Source organism: Cyanistes caeruleus, chromosome 3 (genome assembly GCF_971803275.1).
Source record: "Cyanistes caeruleus chromosome 3, bCyaCae1.hap1.1, whole genome shotgun sequence".
NCBI classification, from domain to species: domain Eukaryota; kingdom Metazoa; phylum Chordata; class Aves; order Passeriformes; family Paridae; genus Cyanistes; species Cyanistes caeruleus.
The window spans coordinates 36,094,936-36,120,982 of NC_141703.1; the positions used below are offsets into that span (position 1 = coordinate 36,094,936).

The 26,047-nt window shown below is 37.2% G+C and overlaps 1 long non-coding RNA gene across 1 annotated transcript; it reads right to left on the minus strand.

Moving 5' to 3' along the window:
- Positions 1-15,161: 15,161 nt before the first annotated feature.
- On the minus strand, positions 15,162-24,144 carry LOC111922748 (uncharacterized). The gene is made up of 4 exons (XR_002860698.2): positions 23,794-24,144; positions 20,581-20,687; positions 19,130-19,168; positions 15,162-15,738 (listed from the first exon to the last, which is right to left on the minus strand). It is a non-coding gene; the product is annotated as an uncharacterized LOC111922748 (long non-coding RNA).
- Positions 24,145-26,047: the final 1,903 nt, after the last annotated feature.

Sequence of the window (26,047 nt, forward strand, 5' to 3'; positions counted from 1 at the left end):
AGAAAAAGGAAAGCAAAAGCAAAAACCAAAGATAAAATCATTCAGATCAAAGTGCTACTGCATGAAAACAGTAACAGCTGTTTTTGTGACCGAGAATTTATGCTTTTTAATTTGTGTTACCTCTACTGCAGTTTTGATTCCTTTAAGCTTTTAGCAAGTTTTCATATGTTTAATTAAATAATTTTATGAAAATGTGGAAGTGGATAATTTTGGGCAATGAGTGAATCTATTTAAGAAGGGAGGCATAAAATGTAATAATATATATATAATATTATATATAATAATATAATAATACCGGTAGAGGTGGGACAGATTAGAATGGCCAGCTTAGAGATGTTGTCAGAAGAGCTTGTGACCTTTAAAAAAGGGGTCAGAAGTTTTTTGAAAAGCATAAATATACTTAGAATACTAATATCAGGGAGGAAGTCCCACTGCAGTTTAGCAGTTATCACTGCCTCTGAATTGCTGGTAGTTTAGAGCAACTAACTTTGTTACTTGAGATCTGATCTCACGTGCATCATCGCAAAGTTCTTCACTGTTGGATGTAATATTGGAGCTGGTTTGTGTGCAGTGTGTTTGAAATATGCTATTCTAGTATTCTAGTATCACTGGCTTACTGAGAAAAAGGAAATTCTCAAATTAAACTACTGCAAGAGCCAGTCATCTTGCAGTTGTAACACAAAGAGGGTGGGGAGAAAAATGAACAACAGCAACTAATGTTTTTTGAACAACAGGCACATCAAGCAAAACCAAAAAGAGAGGATTTATACTGGTTTGCTGGGCACATCTAATCCTGACATTCATGACCTCTGAGAGAGGAAAAACATACAGAAACATCTAGAATAGAATATAGAAACACATCTAGAATAGAATATAGAAACAATTTCTCAAGCCTCCTTCGGAACAGCTTGCCTGTGTTTAATTTTTGTGGATTGTTTCATTCTCCATCATTATTAACCAAAACTCGAGACTTTCTAGGTCAGCCATGACTCCACCTACAGACCTATCTGGGATGTGCCTCCCTGAGAAGACCTCAGCACAAGGTCTGTCTTCCAGAGGGGCCTGTATGTCTGGGACAAATGAGACAGCCTTCAGAAGCCCCATCTGCTGCAGTGAGTCATCACTTTGTGTCTCCCAGCAGGATCCACACCTGTTAGCAGGGCAAGAAGAAAAAGCTGCCAGCCTGTTACATGACAATAATCTCTGTGCACATCGTACAGCCAAATCATAAGCATGAGATTGCAATAAAATGCAACATCTCCATAAATCTGTCATCTGCCGGATACGGCTGGAAATGCCTGTATCTCACCCTTCTGTGCAAAGCTCCAAACTCGGTGTTATCAGCAAATTCAGAAAGCCAACACTTACAAAACCAGCAAGTATCAGCAGAGCCAGCTATTGGAAGTGAATGCAGGTAGAAATTCTTTTGTGGCACTTTTGTTTATTTTAAATATCACACCCTGTCCCAGATTGAACATTAGCCATTTTTGTAGCTTTCTTTATTCACTAGCAGTTATTCATTAGGCTTTTTGAAAATCCTTTGTTCAGCGTCACAGTTTCAGTCTCTTAGATATGCTGTTAAATTCAGTTTTTGGTTTAATGCTCTTTGGAGAAAGATTTTCATTAAACTATGATAGGTAAGTTGCATGGTATTTCCTGAAGATTATGAGTCCAGGGAAAGTCAGTAGCTCTTGGTTGAACCCTAAGCAGGGAGATACATCTCATCAGTATTTGCCAAAAATGCTTTGTGTTTGCTGAATTTCTTTTACAAAAACAGAAGAAACATGAGATAAAGTATGATTTTCTAGCAGAGTGTGAAGTTTTTATCATTTTTTTCAGTTTTTAATTTTGAGGCAGAGCCACTGGGGTGGGATGGAGCACTGTGAGTAGAGGAGAGCCCAGAAAGAAAAACTGCATTCACTTTTCTGTGCTAGGTGGCTTTTGGGAAAAGTGAAAGAGTGAACAAAAACTCGTTCTTTAATTTAATTCTGGGGTTTGAGGTCAGCAATACATACAGTATTTTCAAAGACAGTTGAAAGACTGTTGAAATTCTTGGCTTAAGTGGAGGGAATTTTGCTGGAGTCATCTTTGTTTTACAGAAAGACTAAATATGGTTTGCAATATCCTGTACATGAATAATTTGGCACTTAAAAGCATATATTTTGAAGGCATATAAATGAATCACATAAAAAATAACAATTAGAATTCTCACCTGGCTTCAAGATTTGGTTTTATAAGAGCTTTTAAATGCATAGGTGTAGCATAAAGTGAATATAAACTCAGTGTGAAAATTGATAAATAGTATAGCTATGAGACCTGATGAGTATTGATGATTGCTGATGACCAATTACCATGACTTGATCCAGTGAAGAAACTTACATTCCAGAAGCCATCTGAACCATATTTACTTAGACACATCCAATAAAAGCCTATTGAACTCTAGTGCTCTTTAGGCTCTCTGGCCTGCTCTCTGATTGGGTGGAAAGGTGAAATCTCTGAGACAATTACATTTGAAAGAGTATGTGAAAATAGTGACTAGTGGAGGAGGGAGAATTCTCGGTGACCTGACTGAAGAAAAGGCTTCCAGGTGAGTTCACAGCTTCTTAGAAATTCCCTGGTGATAAAAACTTTCTCAGTGTTTGAAGCATCTCTTTGAAACAGAGGGCATGGAAGATTACAGCTGCCTGCCTTGTCTGGGTGTCAAGCTAAAACAGTCCTTTTTCTCAGAATCCTCTGGTCACCGCCACTGTGGCTCCTCAAAGGCAGAGCAGACACCTTCTAAATTGGAGGGAAGCGATGCAGCTGGGAAGCAACTGCTGTCATGTAACTTGGGAGCTTCTGAACTATATAGGGCAGGTGGGGAAAAGTCTGCTAGTCCTCCCAGGGTCTTGGCCCCCAGCCACAGCGAGTCTGCAGAGTACTTGGCTCCGAGGACTGGGACACAGACGCACAGGAGATGAAGCAGCACTAATTCCTCTAATCAGAGAGGCATTTGTTTTATCACACTTTGCTGCAAGAGAGAGAGTCCTGCAGGGTCAGACTACTGCCATTTGCCATAGAAGAGCATTCAGAGCTCTTAACTCCAATTGTGCTCCTGTGGAGTCTCCATTCAGGCTTGTCCTGCAGAGTTAGAGGGCAATTTAACCTGCTATGCAGCATGCAAGAACTTGCTTTATGTGACCTGCTGGTCATTAATGGCTCTGGCTTGTATTAACTAACCGTAGTAATTCAGAAATTAATAGAGAAATGTGAATTTAAAAAAAGAGAAACACAGAGGAGTAAAAATACATAAGTGTTGAGGGCCTTGGGTTCCCCAGTATGGGTTGGAGAGTGAAACCGTGGCTGGTCCTAGCTCAGGCACTGTTTATCATGTAAATCAATTGAATCAAGTGGAAATAGCTCTTAAAAACTCCTGGCTAACAGAAATGGAACTTGATGGCTTGAACTTGTATGAACATATTTCAAGGCTGTCTGGAGCTGAAAATACTGAATAATGCTGTGAATTGGAGGTTTTTTTTTTTCTTGTCCATATTGTTAACTCCTTAGAGTCACTGGCTAACAACTCATGAAGTCTGATTATTATCTGACAAAGTTTTGTCTGTTTTCAGTTTTCCACAGCTTTCTAATGACACATCTATAAAGCTTTATAGCTGTCATTAATGTGTTCCTCTCTTGGGTTCATAGTGGTGACACCCTGGATTGTAAAATAAGAAAAAAATCTTTCTTATCTATTGTACAAGCTCTAAATACAGTCGGTTAGTTATGGGAAGTGGAGGTTCTGTAGCACAATGGACTTGATTCTCCCTTTCCCTCTTCACTTAAAGCTTGGTACTGAGATGCCTCAGCTGAATTTGACCTGTGGGATTTAAATTTTTTTTTTTTTTGTCTTTCTCTTTCTGAATTAGGCCCCCCTTTTTAAAGAAAAATTTTTACTTATTACTTGGCAGACACTATAATTTGCTGTGAACTTTATTTTTTTTACGACACAGCAAGTGGTAATCATGTTCAGATCCATTTCAGACATCTACAATGAAATTTGCTTCTGTAACTAGCTGGGTGTACCTTCCTCTACCATTCAAATGATACAGAAAACACAAGACAGCTATTATTCTAGTCATTCATTTTACTTCTGTTGGTAAGATAAGGCATTTGATATCTTTATACAAAAGTTTGAGCCTGTTTGGTTAACTCTCTTCCACTAAATCAATCAATTTAGTGGGCACAATAACAAGTAAGTATATCTGGACCTTTTTTTTTTTTTTGGGTATCAAAAAATAGATAGTAGATGAGAGTCTGAACCATGTAAATGCCACAGTCCTGATGCAAAGTAAGTTTTGGAAAATAACGATGCATAGGGTCACATTCAAATTCAATGAATATATGTGAGAAGTTACTTTAGTGTCAGTCCTATCAACAGCTCTTAGTCTCTATATGAAATTAAGCTGAGCTCTGAAGAAAAACATGAACTCTCACACTTAGTCACCTTGAAACGTACTTTCATTTCAGCAGGAAAAGTTTATTCCAGACATGTGAAGTGCATCTCATGCGTTTGTTATTCATTGAACCTTTAAGCCCACATTTTTTCTGAAATATTTCATTAGGGAATAATTCAGATATTCAAAATAATAAAACAAGTTGAGTTTTATACATTCATTTGAGAAACTCATTCACATAACTCCCATCAGATTGTATTATTTACTGGATTAAAGAAAACGTAGATAGAAATCCTCGTTTCATTTTGTATTTAATATTTCATCCAGGCAATTTCAATTAAAGAACAATGGGGAATTCCCTGAGTAAAGACCAAAAAAACAGAGGAAAAACAGTTGTTCATCTGAAGAAGAGCTCTCTGACACACCAGTTTGGATAGGATACAAGAACAAGTTCATTTCCCTTATATAGAAGTTCAACCTGGATGATCAAATATGGGCAGTGGCCTTAAAAATCCACAGCAAAAAGATTTTCCTGTGATTTTATAATATTGAAAGGCATAGTTGGGGTGGGCTTAGTAAAACAGAGGCTAAAGCTGTCTAGAAGAAAACAATTTAATAACAGAGAACTGTAAAAATAATGATTGCTTCCTCAGATTTTTTCTGTTAGTGGCGCTTGTTCATTGTCTGTAATATTCAAGGAATTTTTTTACTCCTTTCCATTTATAATTTACTTTGTGACCATATATTTATAATATTTCAAGCACTTTCATTCTATTCACACTATTTTAATGCAAATGATTACCAAATTATGACTTTCTATTTAAGAAATCATCTCCATTGTTGCTTGGTCTGCATCTGATAATTGAATAGGACTAAAACTGTGCATCCAGAGCAGAAGGTGCAGATGCGTGAGAGGGATCAAAATCAATTATTGGGCTAGCTCACAACAAAAGTAAACTACTGCCACTGGCACATTTTGAACTTAAAAAAAAATAAAAAAAATTAATAATGTCTTTAAAATTAAGACAAAAATTATACCATTAATTATTTTTTTTTTTCAGGTGAAAATCAGACTCAAAGTCAGCCAAAGTAAAAATCATTGTAGCCTCATATTGTGTCTACCAACTTATTAAGCATTTCTGAATGCAGACGGGCTTGTGAGATGGAGAGAAGAGTGCAGTTGGAATTATGGAAAAAATTCTTATTGTCTTCTGAGAGTAGTTTATGACTTGGAAAATTATTGATTTCATGAATTTCTTCCACTGAGGAAACTGCTGTGATTTGTACTTTTATTGTTTTCCACCTTCTCATGTGCACTCAGAAGCATGTACTTGTACACAGAGACACACACATATTCACTCAAAATACAGAGAAATTCTTTTTTAAATTTAACTCATTTTGCTTGAAATGGAAATTGTTTTTATAGGTTTTTTTTGTCTTTCTGGTATCACTTTCTGTTACAAGGCACATGCTGCATAATCAGCCAACTACTCTGTAATTACATTGCAAAGACTATGTAAATACCTAATTATTTTCATGCAGATTACTTGATAATTATACTACCAGTTACAAAGTAATTCAAAGAATAATTACCATGTAACTTCCACTTTTTAGATGTGACGATAAGGCTTTGTTTTAAAGATATAGAGAAGTGCATAATTATCCTGGGGTTACATTCTACTCAGATTGTCGATTATCCTATATTTACAGTATTATTATATGGCTACTGGGCTCAGTATTGTGTTATCATAATTTAAAAAAAAATCTTTGCTCTTTGCTTTATAACAAGTATTAGACAATGCCAATGCTAATTTTTTTTCCTTTCTTATTAATTGCAGTGGATTTAAGATTTTTTTTTTGACTGTGGAGAAGGAACTGTCTTGTTGTACTAAAATTGCACTGTGATTTTTGAAAAACAAAATTACATGGGCCCAGATTCTTAAATGGCACTTGGATACAAAAAAAAGCTCAATTAAGCCAAATGTAATTTTTTAATTTCTAGAATGGGTACAAAAGAGTATAGTTTATAAGAAGGGTGAGGCATTCCAATAAAGACACTGTCCCTCTCATAGGATAGATTACAAGAAGAGATGTTGGCAGGCCTCATCTACTTTTCTCAGGGTGGAAGAGTCTGTTCCCAGGAACAAGTGCTGTCTAATGAGGTCCTGCTTTTTAACTGACAACCTTGGGAACTCATTTTTCTTGTCTGAATAACAACCCAAGGGGAACAACTTTTTTGTGATGGAACTTTCCAAGAAAGTTATCCACCCAAATTGCAAGCAGGATGTAAAATTGCTATGACAAAAGCCTCTTGTGGCCCTATAAGCAGCAGTTCTCAGTGACACCCTTTAAGCTCTCCTGAGCCACAGCAGGCTGTGACTGGCACTCTCCCTCTGCGTGTGACACCCTTCAAAGTCAGTGAACTCTCAAGTTTGCTATACTTTGAAGACCACCACCAAATGATGCCAACAGAACCTGGGCTGATATTCCCACTTCTCAAAGCTCAATCCTTTTTTTACTTGAGAAGATGCAAAAGCATCCATTGTGATTACTTCACTGAAATCAAGAGGAAATTTTCACCTGTATGCCTTGTACAGACTCCTCTAGGTCTGTGTGTGCATATTTTGTGCAAGTGTAAATGTTTCACAGCAAATGTATTGTGTATGTTGTTCTCACAGACTCTTAGATAATTCTTATGACTGCCACACAACAAAATTTTACCAGTGAGTTATTCTGCGGGTGGAAAAGGACAAGACAATATTTATATTTCTGTAAAACCCTGAACAATGTTTGAAATTATTTTCATTAAAAGGCTGAACATGTTATGGTATCTCTGTTATTTAAATGGTGATTACAGTGTATAAAAATCTGTAAAAAATATTATCATGGGCATCAGGATCTATTATATCTAGTGAAAGGATGCAGAAAAAATTCCATGCATATAGGCACACAGAATATACCCTCAGTGGAGAAACTCACCTGAGATTTGCTATACTTAGTTTTTTCACTCAGGCAAAGAAACCTAGAGAAACATTCTTCCCTCTAGTTCTTAACCAATACAAATAAGTCTGCTAAAATTACATCGGTGCTAGTGTGGCTTGGAGGAGGATTTTAGTTCCAAAACATTCAAAATGATTTTTACCTAAAATCCCTCATAAATCCAGTGTTCTACCCGGGTTCTTTATCAAGGCTTGCCCATGTATATGTTGTTTCATAGTTTATAAAACAGAAAATAGTCTTTCTTGTATGTGTGTGTATCTTTTTTATATCTCTGTATAAATCTGTTTCAGTTTATGTATATTTTTCTTGTAGCTGCATGTACGTATCAGACTGTGGCTGATCTTAACTGGAGAATGTCCCCTTGTAAATGAAAAACTTGCTGACACCTCAGTATCATATGACTAATCCACTCAAACTGCAAGACAGTATGTCCTGGGGCTCCCTGAAAAGTCTCAGCTGGTACCTTTGAGAAGCATCCCACCTGCTGACACCCTGGAGCTGCTAAGGTGACAAAAGAGGCCAAGGCAAATCTGAGCTTCCAGGGAACCGTTTGGATAATCTGTAAGAATGTATTGCCAAAACATTTTGTTTCATTAGATTGGAGGATGATCTAATATAATCTTTTGTGTGTTTTCAAAGTTTCAGTTTTTCCCATTCTTATTGTGGCAACAGGCCAATATTTCAGAGTAAAATGTCAGTGGGCTGTCAATACCAGAGATGCTGTGCCTATTTGGCAAGGCTTAGATAGGGCTTACTGCATTGTTTTAAAAATCCACTTGTGTTGTTAATTCCAACCCTTCTTAACCTGGCTGTTCAGATGTGGTGTTTTTTGGGAATGATGTCAGCCAGCTGGTATAGTAAATGATGGGGAGTAAGAGTTGGACCTTCCTACCCTCACTGGATACTGTTTCTTTTAGAAAAAGCCAAATATAGGTGACACATTCCTTGTATGCTGAGCCAGCCTGTCCCTTTCTGCAGACCTTTCAAATCCATGCGCAGAGTGAAAAGCACAAAGCTTCCTGGGAAGAGGTGGGAACCTATTCCCAAGGAGAGCTGTTCAAATGGTTCAGGCACTGAGAGAGCCATGACTCACAGCATTACTGGAGCAGCCCAGTCCTCCTAATGGTGAAAGTCTGACTTGCTGGGTTGGTTGCTCCAGAAGACGTATGGCGTAGGCTATTGGAGAGGTAGCACAGGATGTGTGTGGGTGTTACATATGGCACAGGAGTGTGTGTGCAGGGCTACAGCATCTGGAGCCTTAGGGTTTGCTATGCTGTATTTAATAGCAACAACAAGAAGAAATAAAAGCCTTTCTGTATTAATGACCTGGTGACCAGTAGCTTTGGCTCTGTGCCCTCATTCTCTAATGTGCTTCATTTTCAGACCTGGAGTCAAGGGAATGTAGTCCACATCTTCACCAGAATTTGCTTTTGGAAGCTATTTTAAAAGCCTGGTTGATCTGTCAGCAAGACTGGGGAGTATTCAAGTGATGCAGCATATGTTCATGGTGTCACTAACTCTCCAAGTGGAATCAAAATCCTTATGATAAAGTTAGTATTTTTTTTTTTTCTACTTGAGTCACCTGCTCAGATAAGGAAAATGTACAAGACCTATGGCTATGTTTTTGGAAAGAATGCACATTTTACAATTTCCTTGCACAGTAAAGAGTCAGCAAGACTTTCCAATGCTTTTCTAAAACAAGCTGTTCAAATATTTACAAAATATGTCAAAATGAGAATTACTTTACAAAATTGCTGTGTAACATGGCAGGAAAGTCAGTGGCCGAGATACAGATGTTTGAAGCTGTAGGGTACCCAAGATATCCACACAGGGCTGGAAGATGTGGCAAACAGAAAAGACCAATTGTTGACCCAAACTCTTTTGGAGAGCACTCAGAGTAGTTTATATTTATTTTTGTGGTAGATGCCTGTTTTTAGGTCACTGAATTCCGCTTCTGGGTTCAGCTGATGTGAATTGTCTCACCTATCCACATCTCACAGAGGCTGTGCTACAAACAGCTTGCAGAAAACTTACCCTGCCCTCATCCTGCTCAACTCAGCTCAGCTCACCCCTCTGTGCACTGTGCTCACTAGGACTGCACCTCTGGCTCCAGCTTCAGTTTAAGCTTGTGTTTCCATCTCCTTGTTCAGTTTCTTTCCTTTGCTAATGTAGGCAGATTGCGAGAAGTCATCCCACTCTGGCTGGAGTTTTGGCAGAATACAGGAATAGCTTGAGGGTTTATTGCTTTCCAATAGAAGCTTGGCTACACTGCCTGATTTGTGTATGAAAATCTTACTCAGGTTATACATCATAATGGTGTACTTATTTTGTCCACAGATAAAAGATAAAATGCCATATCAGTACCTCATCTGAAATGCCTTAGCTTTGCTCTTGACTGGCCAAACCTTATAAAAGCAAGCAGGAATGTTAGCTGACCTAGAGAGTGGTGTGCAGCTACAATCTGCAGCTGCCTATGGGGGGTTCGTAGTGGGAGAAACTGGTCTGTGTTACAGTGAATGACTGGGGGCATGATATTTCATTGAACAGGTATAATACACCTGTGCACCCTTTTATTTCAAACTGTAGAGTGGAATCCGAGCAGGTAAATAAAACAAAGCTTTTCTTGGCCAGATCTGGTCTGTCTGGATCCCTGCCTAAGCAGCTTCTGTTCAATACAGAAAAGTGGCCTGGCACCTATCCTGGGTCCAAAAACATAATCCTTTTGTTTGTGCTGGGATATGCTCAAATCCTACCTTACAAGGTACTGTTTATGTTTCTTCTTCTGCTTGGGACTCCAGATAATATGGGTAATTTAGTGGGTTCAGGCTTTTGGAAAGGTATGACCTTGGATATTTATTTTTCTTACAATGGTGTTGCGTTTTGCTAAGCAAATGTTACAAGGCTGCTCAGTCTGGTCTTTGTGACTATGAGGATGCAAAAGGAGCCATAAGTCTTTGTGAAGTGAATGTTCAGTGGATTTCCCGATTGCTTCTTGTACCAACTACTTCATCTCATCATTTTCTCAGAGGAGACACAGTGTGTGATTCACTGAAGTCATTCACAACATTTTATATTGACTCACACCTTTGCAAATTGTATGAAAATTCATGCAGTGTCAGAATTATCTAGTGATTCTTAATGCTGCCTGTGCAGCTCCATTTTGCATTTTATAAATTGATTTAAGATTCCAGAGAGATTCAAGTGAAAAAGCTACTAAGCTAGTCTTCTCTTATAAAATGTAAAATTGCTGAAAAAGCTTTCCTCTTTCCAAATACATGAACACGTATACGAAGAATTTCCTTGCTATATAAAAATAATTTGATAAAATTCATTTAGTTTATGTCGTTGAAAATGTCTGTTACAAAAATATGACCCGGTTGACACTATAATAATTTTCAAATTGTATTCACCATGGTTTATATTGATTGCCATATGTTGTTTCTTCTTTTCCAGGTGACATCCTTTCCTCCGCTCAGAAAGCAAAGACTTTAGTCATACTTTGTAAACAGGTTTTAAATATACAATTTGCAGTGCCACTTTTTGTTGCCAAATCTAAGATTTTGTTTATGTGAAATGCATCCAAAATACTTGGAAAATACCTGGAAAAAAATCTGTTTTTTTAAAAGGTTTTTAGAAGTAATTATCTTAACTGAAAGAAAACTAAATTAAAATATTAAATTTTTCTGTATGTAATATTCAAAGAAAACATTATAGAAACTTTTAAACTTGAACGTTTTCAAATGTAATTTTTTAAGAAAAAATGTTGGCAATCTTCCTATAAATCCTCTTCTTAGCTGATCATAATGGGTTTTTTAAGTGTTATGTAGTATTTAATTACAAATAAATTTATATTTTATTGTTTTATTTAACACAATTGATCTGAGTCCATTCTCTCTGCTTTGATTTGGGCCTATCCCATCCTCAAATAACACTCATTGGGAAAGATTAATTAAGTGAAAGCTATTTCTCTATTTCTCACTCTAGTGCCCTGTATTCTAAACTGTTTGGTTAGGGTGAGGTAGGAGAGACTCCTGTAGGTACAAGAGGGCATGTTGACATCATCAGAAATTTTTGACGTTTCAATTGTCTGCAATGCTTTGACTTGAGATGTGCATATCAGGCAGCACCCCTCCCACGGTGCAGCCTTCAGGCATCACACAAAGGAGTGATGGGATGAATTCATGTCTGCTTCTGATATATCCTGCATTTTTTTGAACCTATATGAGGGCTGTTTGAGGTGTCTCTCTGTGTCAGCAACACGGTCTTCTCGTTCACTTGGATTTCTGAGAGATATAAAAACTGCTGATTTATTGTGTAACTTTTACAGTGCAAATTCCCCTCCCCCTCTCCACCTCTTCAATTTAAGAAAGGAGGTGAAAATAGGAGCTGCTCTTTATAATGTTCTTGCTTTAAATTGTTACTCCTTTTCTCACTCACCTAACATAAAGTGAAATATCAGAATGCTGAGCAGTTCCTCTTAGTGGGTTGTTTTGGGGGTTGAATGAATACAAAGTATGTGAACACAATGAACTCCTTAGGGGTTGTAGCAGCTTTAAATATATTATTTTAAAGGAAAATTAACTCCTAGAATATAATCTCATATACCAAGGGCTGGCTACAAATGAATCATTAATGTTGATTTACACTCTCTTCCCTCTCCTTAAGGCTGTATAAAAAAACTGTTCTGGCCTCCAAATGAGGGCACTGCACAGTATTAATAGTTTGGAGGGGTGGAGGGAGGGAGGTAAACCTCTTGTTTCAAAAGACTATTATAATGACTTTTGGAGAGAAAGGAAAAGTAATACCAGCCAGTTAATGAAGAGGAAAACTGCTTCTGTAAGTAGCAGTGGACAACTTGAAGGCAAAACAAAGAAGCTTCTCATTTTCAATGTGTGTTTTTCAGGAAGATGTCACTGGAGAAAAACTGGGAATTCACAGCATATACCAAGCATGATATATTGAACCACAGTCTTCTCTGCCTAGCCTCCTGTTTCTATATTTACCATTACAATTGAAACCTGGCTTCTGCTTATGTTGCTATCTCTAAAACATAAAATGGCTTGAAATCAGATAACAGTGACCAGAATAATCTAAATAACAGTGTTTCCTATTCTGAACCACCATCAGGCTTGCTTTTTTTTCCCCCCTCCCATTGTTTGCCTCACTCTTCTGCAGAACACGTGTCTTACCTTATCTCTGAAGCCCAGAGAGTAAGAGGGACAGCGCTGAGAACAGAGCAGGCTGGACAGCACAGAGAGCTGGGTGTAACCCCATTGCACCATGCCAGAGAAAGCTTTCTGCACTGACTGTAGCCAAAGGGGGAGGCAATGCAGGTTGATTCATGATGGAAACTTTTCAACTGGCACAGGTTTTTGGGACCCACACAGCGATTCTGATCTTGATTGAAACACTGCTGCATTACTTAAAAAGAAATAGAGGCACTGATAGAATTTCAGAATGAGAGAAACACATCTAATGCATCAGAGGCAGTCAATTCTGTGCTGTGACTTTTGTCTTATATTCAGTTTGGAATAAATAGATGGAGATCTTGCTGCTGCTGTAACTTGACATTTTCAGTGCATTGAAGTTTCTGTAGAAAAAAATCACGAACTGCAACATCTGTCACCTTGCAGAGACCAAGTGATTGAGAACCTTGCAGTGCCTTGCCAGATAGATCCTGATGCATCACTGATGCTTTTTCCATTATAACAGATAGCCACTATCAGAAATGATACACAACCAAGAGGCAGCATTTCATGTCCTGGATAAATGTGTTTCTTTTGCAGGATGCGGTACTGGTTATTTAGTAAATAGGTATATGCAGTCCTTTTTCACTAACTGCATTCAAACTTTTTGAAGAGGCATTTTAAATTTTTCTCTAAGATTATAATTTATCCAAAGGCTGACAGAACTACATACATTTTAATGTTGTTCATATGGAAATATATTAATACAAACTGATATCCTCAAAATGCAACTGAAGCTGTTAGATGTCACCTTAATTGTTTCAATTAGGCTCTGCATACCCTGCTGCTGGGAAATAATCATGCTGTAAAGCTTTCAAAGAGATGACTTCAGTAATGTGTTAAGAAGTAAATCAAAGCACAGTTTTTATCTGCTGCATGCTAGAGGAATTGTTATTTGAACATTTATAGCTCTTAGATTGTGAAAATTTTAATGACAGCGATTGTCATCTTGTATCTAAGAGGTTTTCTATCAAAGGAAGACTGTTTCTGAAGTGAATAGATTTGATGCAGCAATTGCAGAAACAGACAGGAAAAGCTCAGAAGGGCTATGACTGAGCAGACACAAAAAGTTAAACTAAACTAAGCACGAAATATAATTCTGCCAGTCTTGTGGATTTAACAGCCCCTTACTCCTGTTCGTTCAAAGCCACAACAACCCATCCAAAGTCACACCCAGGAATAAAATTAATGCTTCAAATTCTATCAAGAATTTTTTTAAAAAAATTGTAGTAAATATTGAAATGAGTCTGTCTGGCTTCCTCCTACTTTAGTGCTTCAGGATAAAGACAGGGAAGTGAAGACACACAACATGACAGATTAGATGACTGGGAAACTTGTCACTTGCCCATTGCCAATAGTAAAATTATCCTTTCAACCAAAGAGAAGACACCATCTAGTGTCTTGCATCAGAAACCTTTTTCTGAGGAAATTTTTGAGAACTTTACTGCAGATTAGTCACTCTTATTACAGGGGGGAGAAAATGAGTAAATCAACATCAATTGTTTTCCTTTCCATATACTACACTGATCTTCTCTGTAGTTTTATTTCTTTGTATTCTGCATTGCACCATGTGAAAAAAGGTTGGTGAGAATGAGAGTGGGGAGAGGGAGGCAAGTAAGGGAGATTGGAGGTGGCATTCCGAAATGTGACTCATGAAAGCAGAGAAATATAGTGAAGAGTTCATCAAGAGTAACTTGAGTTATGTGACTCCATAAAATTTTAAGTTACAGCTGAAGTGGGATGTTTTCACATGCCTGTATGATTCCACATAAGCTTCCACACCTGCCCTAGATCTATATGCAGCCCTAGATGCAGATTGATTACTGATGTATTGGGTGTGCCTTTTAAATTTCAGGGTAAAATGCCTCTGTTATATGCAGTGGAATGAAAATGCATGTGTTTCCACTTACCAAAGCTGACAGCCAGTTTTGTGCAAAAAGGTCTTTATTTAACCACTGAAAAGCTAAACCACTGTCATAAATCTCTTTGAAATGGTATTGTATTAATTTCTGATAATATCCAGTGCAATATAATTGTGTTCATTTTATGCTGTCTTAGCCCTTTTTTGTATTACGTAATAAGAAAGTTCAATATTCACAGGAAGTCTTTATGCTGCTGCATGTTAAAGTCTTGCTTTCAGGAGATTAATGATGGTTGCGTGATTCTTCTTAGAGTTCCCTCCCTGAAGCTGTACACTTTGACATATTCATGCAGCTTTTCCTTCCTTTGCCTAATATGATATCTATACCAAAAACCAGGACAGCAGATAGATTTTTCTATTCTTCATATTGCAAAAATCTCCTTTCCTTTCCTTTCCTTTCCTTTCCTTTCCTTTCCTTTCCTTTCCTTTCCTTTCCTTTCCTTTCCTTTCCTTTCCTTTCCTTTCCTTTCCTTTCCTTTCCTTTCCTTTCCTTTCCTTTCCTTTCCTTTCCTTTCCTTTCCTTTCCTTTCCTTTCCTTTCCTTTCCTTTCCTTTCCTTTCCTTTCCTTTCCTTTCCTTTCTCCTTTCTCCTTTCCTTTCTCCTTTCCTTTCCTTCTTCATCTCTGCCTCCCTCCATCTTCTTTTTTATTTTCTTTATGGTTGCCAGTCCTTTTTACCTCAGCAGGCAGCTCTTTACTTCCCCAATACATTTTACAAACTTCTTAAGAAATAAAAAAGTCTCTTCAGAGACTCTAGTTATTTTTTAATATCTGTCTAATTTGCTTCTCTTTTACACAATTTAAAGAATTACATCCCTTTTCCGTTTCATCTGGAGATGCTACAGAGAAAACTGTGTACTGCAGTATTTTGACATGTATATCTGATAACTGAATTATATAAACAGAGGAAGGGAGGGGGAAGTTGACATTTTTAATGGTTTGGGGGATTAAAGTATCTTTCAGAGCTGCTGTAGATATTACCATATTTTTTTTCTTTTTCTTCATTTTCCTTCCAGAAGACATTTATAACTTTAAACCGCTGTTGACCAGTGTTGAAACAGTGATGTAGCAGTCTTGAAGGGTATCATGACTTCTACAAAAAGCCTTGATTTCGGTCTTCTCCAGGCCTTTTCTATACAGCTGACAAGTAGTTCACATTTTAATATAGTTTTTTTCCATATTTTTTTTTCTTACCTGCTTTTAACCTGATTTATAATTTGACATACACCCAATTCTTATAATACCTCTTCAAATGGCAGGATTTCACCTTTGACAGTGACAAAGGAAGCAGATTCACCAACTTAGATCAATACACCAAGGCGTTTAAAGTACGTCTGACTATACCTATGACTGTTGGTGATGGTTGTAGGATTCTGACAGTGACATTTTACAATGACTTGCAACAATACTGAAAATAATGTCAGCTAAAGAGAAAGTCAGGGAAAAGGTTGTCAGGTTGCTTGGGAAAGGAGAAGAAAAGATCATGCAACAGAAATTATTATAAACATCTCTCAAAAATTACCCAATTGATAAAGATTTAAAGACTGTGTGTGACCCTAAAAATTGTTGATTAAAGGATTCATACCCTTGGGCTTTATTAAGCTGATAAGGTGTAGAATTGTATGTCATATTTATAAAAACAGGGTAAACTTAATTCTCCCACAACAATTATTGGTGGAAAATGAGTCAAGATATTCCTTCACAAGACAACCAAGTCCTGAGGCTCCTGAGCAATTCAGGAGTGCCTCCATGCCAGGATTCTGATGTGAGCAGTGGAGGTAATGAGATAGCAGAAGGGCATTAGAGAGGAGACATCAGTACTGCCTTTGATACACTGTTCCCAGTCTATGTACATTCTTCACTGCAGGGGTAGGGCTTGAGGAAATGTCAGGACCTACCCTTGGACCCCACCCTCTGCTTCTTTAGATGTCTTGGGAAGATGGTACATATCTTATGGATATGTAAAATCTTCCATGGCCACAAAGACTATCAGAATAATCTTATTCACCTCAGAAATTTCTCTTATATAAATGTATTTGGATGAGTTTGAAAAGTCTTTAAAATAGAAATTTCAGAGAGCAGAACTAAAAGGAAGAGCTGGATTCAGTATCTGAGGCTTGTCAAGAAAAGAAGAGACAGAACAAACAGAATGTGTTATAGTCAAGAAACATGAAGCTACAAGAATGAATGTCAAATGGACTATGGTAAATCCTGTGTAAATATTATACAATGTTGCATTGGCAGAACTGAAGGAACGGAGGATTCTGAATGAGGTTATTTGAAAATTGTTTACTTCAGCATGCTCTATCTTTGGAATTAGATTGCATGCACATCTAATAATTTTTTCTTCCTCCACCAAATTCTTGTGAATACCCTTTTCACAGGTTGCTCAATCTGGTTCATGTCTTGTGTCTATCTGATCCTTTTGAATTCTGCAAGCCTGAATGACCTGTTCTATGGCTATTACAGGAGATGTTTGACCTGGTCTCAGACTAAAATTTTATGTATAGCCTGAATCACTGAATGTAAGAGGTGAAACTGGATGGTAAACTCTTGTTTCCAAGGAGAATTCTTTGACTACGGGGTTTTAACACAAAAAAATATGTTTATTTGGAAAGGAATTAATTTTCCATTTTTTTCTCCCAAGATACCTGCTTTTAGCATTAAACATACTCAGAACACGTTGACTAGACTCAGAACCCCATGGTCTCTGATACAAGGAAATCTCATCCATGAGTTTTGGATTTATATAGGAACAAGATTAAAGCTGCATGTTCAGGTCATTTAAGATGATTGGACCAGTACTAGACTTTCACATGCCTAAGTGACTTTGAGTTGAAAATATGACATGACAAAAAGGATTGAACCTGATGGATTGAGGTTTTATGGATTATTCTATGACAATTAAACGCTTAAAATGAGTTAACATAAAATATCTTCCTCTTCATCTTTGTTAAGCTCACCTCAGAAATTCCTAGAAAAGAGCATGTTCAAAAGTAGAGGAATATTGATTTAGTCTGAAAAGAGGCTTCGTAAGTTCCCAAGGAAGGAGGACAGATTAGGGTCATGTCACAAAACATTTGTGAATTTCTCAAGAAGCATATGCAAGGAGATGAAGGGAAGAACACTTACAGAAACAGTCACATGAAGTTTTAGCTGGGAAGAATTTGCCAGCTGATGCTTAGAAGAGTGTTGTGAGGACCAGACTAGTGACCCACTGTGTCTCCAGCCAGAATGGCTCTTGGGTTTTCCAGTTAATACAGTTAACCATAACTGTGATAAATCTGACAGAAAGGTACACTAGTCATTCCTCTGAGTTCTATGATTTATGGATAGGTGACTCTTCTCATCAAACATCTACTAATTACTGCTAATTCTAGTGTTTTGTGTTGATGTTTTCACAGTACCTTGTCATGAAGGTGAAGCAGGGTGCATGCAGAGAGAGACATTTAAGAGAATTATGGTACCATGGTTCCATGGCTCCTGGAATTTTGGTATGATCTCATACTGGCAAATAAAATGTCAGAGCCTGGTATCAAATGCAGTTGAAAGTTCCAAACATGAAGCAATGTCTGCTGTCTGAAGAGTGTATTTCTGCACACACCCAGTTAAGGTCCGGAATACTGTCAATGAAGATATCAAAGAACATACCTTTTGATATTTTGCTTGGAAGTTATAACACAGCATGAGCCAGAAATCAGTTCCTATCCTCACTAAAAACACAAGACAGCTGGCTGTAGGAATGCAGCTGAGAGTATCAGTGAAAATACACAAGGTATAGGAAAACACAAAGGGAGGGAAGGTTAACATCCTCTCCCTGTGTTACAGACAAAAATGAAAGTTAATTTTCCTCAGGTCATGATCCCAGCGCCTGTAAACTGACATAACAGGGCAAGCAGGACCTCCACCCATTTCCACAAGGAAAGCAGCAGGTATATTGGTCCACTTGGAATAAGTGCTCTGTGACTATGAAAGATAACCTAGTGTGTATCATTAGTGAGAGACTAGGGATGAGTGTGTCGTGCAATGCAATGTACTTGAATTTGGAAGATGCAATACAGGCACTTAACATTTATCCATCTATCCATCCATGCATCCTTGCATTTGGAAAGGGTATTGCCAAGCATGGGACCTTGAAAGAAAATCCCTGTGGAAGAAAGAAGGCACCAGGAAAGAGCCAACAAATTATGTGGCTTTATTTTACCTGGAGACATCAAGTTAAAACTAGATGCAGCAAAATTTAGGCTTACTGAAAGGATGGTTTGGGGCAACAAGGGCACAATATGGGGCAATAGGAAACTTTGATGTGGGAAACTGATGTTTTGAAGCTAATAACCATTACAAGTACTCCAAGAAACATTTTACTTTTAGGTGCAGCAAATATACTATCAAAAATAGAAACTAATCTTTCTAGGATAGTTACCAAGTAGCTCAGCTATTTCACTAAGTTGCAGAAGATGTGGAAAAAGAAGGATTTCTCACTAATATGTTGTATAAATGTAACATGATTATTAATTTATCTATTTCTTACCGTTCTGCAGGTGGTGTGGAGTTAAATCAAAGGAAATTTCTGTGAGGAAAATGAAAGGAAATAAAACAATTATAAAACCAGGGAAGAAGTGCTAGACTTCCTTTATTTATTTTTTTTCAAAAACCCTTTAGAAATATGTAGGTGAAAAAATTTTAGATAACGCTATCTCATCTACTATAATGAAGCTAGTGATTTATTTTCTAGGACAGTGAGGCTGTGAGTAGAACTTTGGGCTGAAAGGACACCTTACAGTTAAATATTATTTCTAAAGAGGGAGACAGAAACAAAAAGAAGCTGAGTTGAATAGCATGTCCTGGTTTCTGTGATGTGCTCATCCAGATTGTCTGGCTTTAGTCATGACTCCAAAAATATGCAGTTCACCAGCCTCAAAGAGAAGGTGCTGAGACAGTGCATCAGTATTTTGTGTTTGCTGCCACATATGTCTGGGTGCAACTGGGCAAAGTGAAGTCCACACATGCTTGCAAACAAAGCATAAATTTAGAAAAAAAACCTTGTGCAAGCTTGCTATTTCAACCCTGTTCTGTGCATATGGTTTGTGTTTGGCTAAATATAGAAAGCATTTGTTTTACAAAACCTGTTTTGGGATTTTTTTAGTTAATGGAAGGACAGAGAAAAGTTTTCAGCAGAGTCCTCTGTATGATCTGTAACTGTTTTGCCATGAAAGGAAAACTGCTATGTATGGTCTGAGTATGGTCAAACAAAATTTTTCTCTCTTGTAAGAAGCAATGTTAGTCTTATGACCTGAGGGTGAGGTGTGAGACAAATTACAGAGGAATGTAAAACACAGCTTGTCCTGTAACAAGAGCCTGAGAGACAGCCCAGGCCCTGGTGAAACAACTGAGGTGGCAGTAAAATGACACATGGCTTCACTGAAAGGAGCCTGGAGTGAACTGAGTGTGGCTTGGGCAGGCAAGAGAAAGCCACAAGCTTTGGCCAAGGAGCAGGTACGTGTTTAAATGCCAGCTAGGTCAGGCACAGGCTTCACTCAGGCTCTAGCAAGCAATCTGAGATCAATGATAACAGCCAAGGGAGCTGAGATATTTCATAGCTGTTATCTCCTTGCAGTCATCTTAGATTGCCTCTCAGAGGCAGAGGCTCATTGCTGGTTTATTGACAAGAAGTGACAAGTCACTACTGTTAGCTCCCCCACCAAACACTTTTTTCATTTAGCTGTTCATAGATCCCTGCTTTTCATAAGCAAGTCTGGAGGTGAACATTTCATGTTGCAGCTATCACTGGTCAAGCCTCATGAATATGTTGCTACGCAGGATAAAAGTCCTTTGACACCTTTTTTCCACACCCCAAGTATTACAGTGCAAATCAGAGCTCTGTACAGTTCCCTGTTTTAGAAACCTATTCATATGAATACAGGTTGATACAGTCTCCTAAGAAAGAAGTTTTTCAAGCTGAGTACTTATTTTTATGCTCACCTTAAGTAGGGCATAAGGCTTCAGTATTGTTTAAACCATGGAAACTCTTCCAAACGTGTTGGCAGATAAATAGAGGAGCTTGTAGTTGGTTGGGCTTTGTAAAAATACTGTGTAGAAATAGATGAACAAAAATATCCATGAATTATGTAGAAACTGTTCTCATTACTGGGATCACAGAATGTTCTGGCTCGTGGGTGTGATCCTTAAGGTCAGAAGTCCCCAAATCTCATGAAGCAACTGTAATGGAGCAGAATGCTTTAAAAGACATGGTACAAATGCTGTGATCCATTTAGTGTGTCTTAGATGTGTCTAAGGTAAAACTGGCACAATGTGTGTGATTACTGTCCAGCATTCCTCCTCAAAATCTCCTCTGCTGGTATTTATAAAGAATGAGAAGCAAGTGTAGTATGAATGTTATTTTTCATACTAAGCATAGCGTTTGAATCTGTTATTCCTTTTCAGTGGTTTTGGGTTATATGCACTGCCCTTGTAAAGGTTCTGAGTGAGTCAGGAGACTGCACTGAAGCTCTACTAAAATAAACCCAAAAAACAAAACTGGAAGAAAAAGCCTTTTCAGTATGGCATGGGCCTTAAAACTGTGACTTTGACCTTCAACACTGATACCTGAGGAAAAAGGAAAGTGTAGAAGCAAACTGGGGCAGTAGGTAACATCCCCAGAAGCTCCCATCCTTTTGCTCTCCAACAAGCAGATGGGTAGATGATCCAAGGACGATGGGACAATATTAATCTTAGAAGGCCCTGATGATTCAATCTCTCTGACCAGAGAGTCTCATATGACTCAGTCCAGATGAATAACCTTGAGGCTGCTTGATACAGCCTCGTGGAAGTCATGTTTAAACTCTCCAGTGTTCCATAGTTATCCAAAGAGTTACTAGCTGTGCATGTAGCTACAGCTATTATTCCGAAGGCAAGTAATATTTTTAAAGTAGGCGTATAGGTGGGGAACAAAGTGATTATTTGGCATTTACTGTGGTTACTCTGATTAGATTACAGACCATTATAAAAATTGTCATGATAAAATTCTGCAAATAAGAGGAACCATGTGTTTTATCACCTGCACAACTACAAATAGAAAATCTGAAACTCTGTATTTTATCTCTTCTTCTGTATGACACACTCTTTCCAAAGCCCCACTGAATACACCCTGAGTAAAGTTCTAAGACAGACACTTCTGTACTCAGAAGCAATCATGTAAAGTTACTTTCTTCCATTCTGACACTGCCTGTGGATTCTAAATCAGCACAAACTGCAAAATGAAGAACACTAAAAGTTATAACTGAACTACGAAATTAAGAACACTAAAAGTTATAACTGAAAAAAGCAATTGCCCTACTTCATTAATTCCACCACAATTCCATTTGTGATTTACACTCATGCTCCCACTTTAACTTCCCTTCAGCACATAAAATGTTTTGAGGTTTTAAATATATTACTTCAGGTATTTCTCTGACTTTGGTGAAGACAGAAAATAAATCTGTCCCTTGTCTTTCTGATTGCTGGCATTCTTTAGCACATACCAAAGATTTTTCACACTTTGTGTGTGGTAATTTTCTGCTGTAGATTATTGCTTTATATTGAAATAACAGTATCAAATTAATTTAGTCTGATCCCTGGAGCTGAATTCCAACTACCGGGTCACATAGGGAATATATATTTTATTTATAATTCATTTACTACTGACAATCATAGTGGCAATTTCATTAAATTAAACATATCCCAAACCTAAAAGCCTGTTAATATATACTTATCATTGTTCTAACTTTATTAACTTTACTGAATTGTTCTATTTTTTCAGAGGATTACTAAATATGTTTTTAAATTATAATTTTTTTTGAATACGTATGCATAGATTTTTTAAAAATAGTTCAAAAATAGGTGTTTCAGATAGAGCAAATAAAAGAACTATCTTCTTTTCTAATAATAAATTTTTAAATAGAACATTAATTCTTAAAATACAGAAAAGGTTAATCATTCTAAAACTCAACTCTGCTTGGAATAATTTCTCTAAGGGTTAAAAATAAAATAGTCTTTTCAAAACTAAAGCAGGCTGAATAATAACCCAATTTTAACCTCTTTTTTTTTTTTCCCCTTTCTTATCAGCTGGGCAGGGACTTCCTGCTACTGAGCACACATTTGTGTCTTAGACAATGTAATGGGCATGTACATTAGCTACTCTATTGCTCTTACAGTGCACCACAAATAAGCAATAAAAAGCTGTTTCATCTTTCTCTCAAAAGATGTTTTCTGCTGTCTGTATTAATTGGCATTTGAGATCATGTGCTGTCACTTTAGCATTTTGCTAAGGAAAAAATATGAATTACAGCTATTGTTGTTAATAATATAAAGTCTGACTTCTCTTACAGAGATTAATTTGAAATGACACTATGGAGCTTGACAGCTCTTGTTGGTTATTTTAATTTACTAGACAATTTTGCATGCTATTGGCATGGGGACATGGTCTCAGGCAACAGTTTTGTTCTATTGGTTATTATTCTAAATTAAATAAATATTGAAATGAACAGTAAGCCTAACTAAAGACTAAATTGCTATGCAAGATAAATCTCAGTAAACAGTTATTGAAGGGAAATGTGGTGATACACATAAGAAATGATGGAATACTCAACTGATAAACACTGATATTCTGCTGGATGAGGGAATAAGGTACACACAAATTTTTGGCTTTTTTTCCAGAAATTTTGAGGTACTCATATACTGGCTTTGGAGCACATGTTATTCCTTTCAGTAATCCAGTCATTTCAGGTCACTTAAATATGACTTCTTCAATTTCTTTATTTTAAGGCAGCTGAAGAGGTTTATTAGCAAAGTATGCTAGGGCCAGTCTTGCATGTATTAAAATGTGATACTGAATTGAAAGTAGAATCTTGTATATCAGAATTTTTGCTCTTCAGCAGAAACACAGAAAACACTACTAAAAAGACTTGTCAATCATCCAGATTTAGTAACTTGTCAAAGTCTATGTACTTATAAACAATATATTTTAGTGAATTCTGTTAGTTAAGTTGTTAAGATGGGATATGATTCTAAATATGTTGATTCTTTCCTCAAAATAAGTATAAAGGATAGAATATATATGTTCTAATCCTGTTTTTTTTTAAGTTAATAACAGATATGGATAGTTATAACAGATATGGATAGATAGAAATAATTACAAAACTAAAAGCCTCTTCTTACCACCCCATTCTTCTCCCCACGTTCATCTTCACTTCTACCTTCACTTCTGTCTTTTCCCCTCAAGTGACAGAGGACGATAGGGAAAGGGAGTTGTGGTCAATTCATGACACATTAATTTCTGGTCCTCCTTCTCATGCTGCTCCCCTGTTCCAGCATGGAGTCCCTTCCACAGGATACAGTTCTTAACACGCTTGTCTAGCGTGGGTCCTTTCAATGGGGTACAGCTCTTCAGGAATAGAGTGCCTTGAAAAGGTCATGAATTATGCCAGAAAACCTGCTCCTATGTGGGCTTTTCTCCATGGACTCTAATGCCTGACACAAGTCAGCTCCAACATTGTCTCATCACAACCTGCAGATGCAAATCACATCCACCTGCTTCTACACAGAGTCCTCCACAGGCTGCAGGTGGATCTCTGCTCCACTATGGTCCTCCATGGGCTGCAGGGGCACAGCCTGACTTACCATGGTCTTGCCCACAAGCTGCAGGAGAATTTCTGCTCTGGCCCCTGGAGCAACTCCTCCCCCTCCTTGTACCTTGGTGTCTGCAGGGCTGCTTCTCCCACATATTTCTCACTTCTCTAACAGCTGCCACAGCACATCTTTTACCCTTTCTTAAATATGCTATAATGGGCTCAGCTTTAGCTGCTAGTGGGTCCATCTGGGAGGTGGCTAAGCTGGCTCTGTCTGACTGACTTTCAGAAGTCACCTCCCCAGCCCCCACTTCCAAAATCTTTCCACCTGCCATCAACACCAGAGTTCTGTTAAACCCAAATGCAATTATGGTCTGTAGTGAATTTATTTAAACATAGAGAGCAAAGCACACTGAACTTGGCTATGGTCATAGCAAAAGAATTTTGATTTAGAGTAAAAGCCAAAATTTTGACAATATGAAGATAATGCAAAGAAAAGATCTGCAAATAAAAATTGTCAATAAAGAAACTTAGTTGATGATTTTGTATGACTTTTTCACTCAGACTGTTTTTATTTGTTTACTAGCACATATTTTCTGACCATCCTACTATGATGACTGAAGGTCATGGAGATGAGTGTATGGTTCATGGACTTTCTTCTTGGTTTCAGGGTATAAAGGATGAAATTCTCTTCTGTGCAAGTGAGGCATTGTGGAACATAAAGACGACTATGCAATGGGACAGCTATCATGTTCACTTCTGGAGAGAGGTCAAAGACTCTTTTTTTGTATTAAATCAATATTAAATCCCTGAAGTGTTTAGAATTTCCCTTTTCAAATCCATCCTGTTTGCATTTATAATGATTTAATTCAAGAAGTTTTTGAATTCTGGTGAAAACTATCTATATTTCTTCCTTTGTTAAACAAAATGTAAATAAACTTTTTAAGACAACTCCCCTCACAGTATGATGTTAATAAGAAAACATTGCCCAAGACTTAATTGTGCTGTTTCATATTAAAATGTTTGTCTCAAAAGATTCATAAATATTTTATTTCTGCAATGCAAAATGATATTTTCCTTTTTAAAAAAATTTGTTTCTCTATGCTGCCTTAATGACTTTACTAACAATAAAGTCTATTGAGAATTATATAAAATCTCTTTCTTTGATGCTCATTAGAACAATTAATTGACTATCAAACACAGTAAATATCTCAGTGTTTTGGTATCTATTTTACAATTAGCTAAATCCTAAACAGTCCTAAACAGGTCACAGGCCTCAGTTTAAGGATGTTTGTTTGTAATAAAAGCTCTCCTGCACCTGGCTTTGTGCTTTGTAAGAAACTGTTTTTCTCCAGGGTACAATTACATCAAGATTTTTTTTCAGTCAGCGAGAAGAAAGAATAATGGGCAAAACTCAAGTTACACCAAATATTTGGTCTAGGGTTTGCTTTTGCCAATCTATTGGATATTAAGCATAAGAGTTTGAAATCCCATGAGAACAATAGATTACTATTTTGTGGATATTTTAAAAGGCTCTAATTTAGACTAAACTTCCTTTAATTTTTCAGCTCATATCAGAGGCTTTAAGTCAGAAGCATGAACTGTGCTTTAACTACATTTTCCCATTCCACCAAGAAAAAAAATAGTGTTTTCCTTAGTGAAGTTTAATATTACTAATGGTTCTTATTCTACAGAAGGGGTTTAAGAAGCTAATTTAAATTAACTGGAAGTTATTATTATTCCTTCTAATTTATTAAAATGTGTTTTTTTCTATAGCAATGCTCTACTTTGTGTGGTTTGCGTTGTTTAAGCCCAGCCATCAACCAAGCTTCACGCTGTTGCTC